This window comes from Pteropus vampyrus, unplaced genomic scaffold (genome assembly GCF_000151845.1).
Source record: "Pteropus vampyrus isolate Shadow unplaced genomic scaffold, Pvam_2.0 Scaffold36, whole genome shotgun sequence".
NCBI lineage: Eukaryota > Metazoa > Chordata > Mammalia > Chiroptera > Pteropodidae > Pteropus > Pteropus vampyrus.
The window spans coordinates 5,141,226-5,142,575 of NW_011888817.1; positions in this window are offsets into that span (position 1 = coordinate 5,141,226).

Below are 1,350 nucleotides of genomic sequence, written 5' to 3' on the forward strand. Positions count from 1 at the left end.
TATTTTCCAAGTCTGGCTCCGCAAACTTCCCAGACTTTCTGGGAGCTTCCCCAACATCTTTTAAATGAATTCTTTTTCTCCCTAAACCCTCCTGAAATGGTTTCCACAGCTTACAACCAAGAATCCTGCATCATACATGCTCAGAATGAAGATAAAGCAACAGGGTTCAGGCTGGAGTATTCCAAGGATCGGAGTAGGTAGCTACTTCTGCAAGCAGCTTTCTTATATGTCTGGCACTGTGCTAAGGGCTTCATAAGCTTTATCTCATTCACAATAAGCCTGTATGGCTGGTTTTATTATCCCCATGATGAAGAAATTGAAGTGTAAGCACCTCACCCACAGTCACACAACAAATGCCAACCCTCAGATTCCACTAATCCTTGGCAATGTCGGCCCAACCCCACTGCCATCCCCACTGCCATCCCCACTGCCATCCCCACTGCTCCGTTTCAGCCCCCACACTCTCTCCTCCAACATGCTGTTCCCAGTGCCCACACCACCCTCCTCAGCCTTTTCTCTTTCCCAGCTGCCCTCTCGAATCCTTCAGATTGGTAGAGGAGTTCCCCTGACAGCATCCCTTGTAGTCATGGTCCATCAAACCTCTACTCCCCCAAAGCTAGAGTCCTCCCAGCTCCCCAGGCCACACAACAGCCTTGCTGCAATCACAGGGGGCAAAGGTGGTTCTGGGTACCCACAGAAGCACCCCTGCCCCACATCTCTGAGAGAATCCACATACACTTGGGCTTCTGTAAGCTAACTCCACCCCTTTCTGGCATTATACTCTGCTTCCAACACTCAGAAAAGTCTGTACAACCTCTTGATTAGAAACATAAAGAACCTTGGCAATTTCCAGATTTCCCATCCCTGAAAGGCTTGGCTAAAAATGTCCTAGGAGGTGGGCTGAAGATAGTCCCCCAAGTTTCCATCCAAAGTAGCCTCTCTACCTGTCAACCCTTTTCTTGCTTCCATCTCCTGGGTCCTCTGTCCTGTCAGCTTCCAGATCCACTGTGATGTCACTGGCCTAACTATGATGTCACCATGTCTCACATCCCCCAGGAGGGTAGCACAAGGGTAGGACCATGGCCTTCTAACCAGGGACCTGAGCAGACGTCTGGACCTAGATGAGAGACTCAGGCCAAAGCAAGTTCTCGGTGACCAGAGAGAGCTTGAGCAGTGTTCATGGAGGGAAAGTGGGCTTGACAGGCCTTCAAGGGTGAGTGGGAGACACTCAGGAGGCCTCTGAAAATAGTGGCATCTGGAGCAGGGTGCTCCTGGCTCATTGTGCACTTGCTTTCTTCTTTCCGTTAATGACAAAATAATACATACTTGTGGCAAACATTTCAAATAACA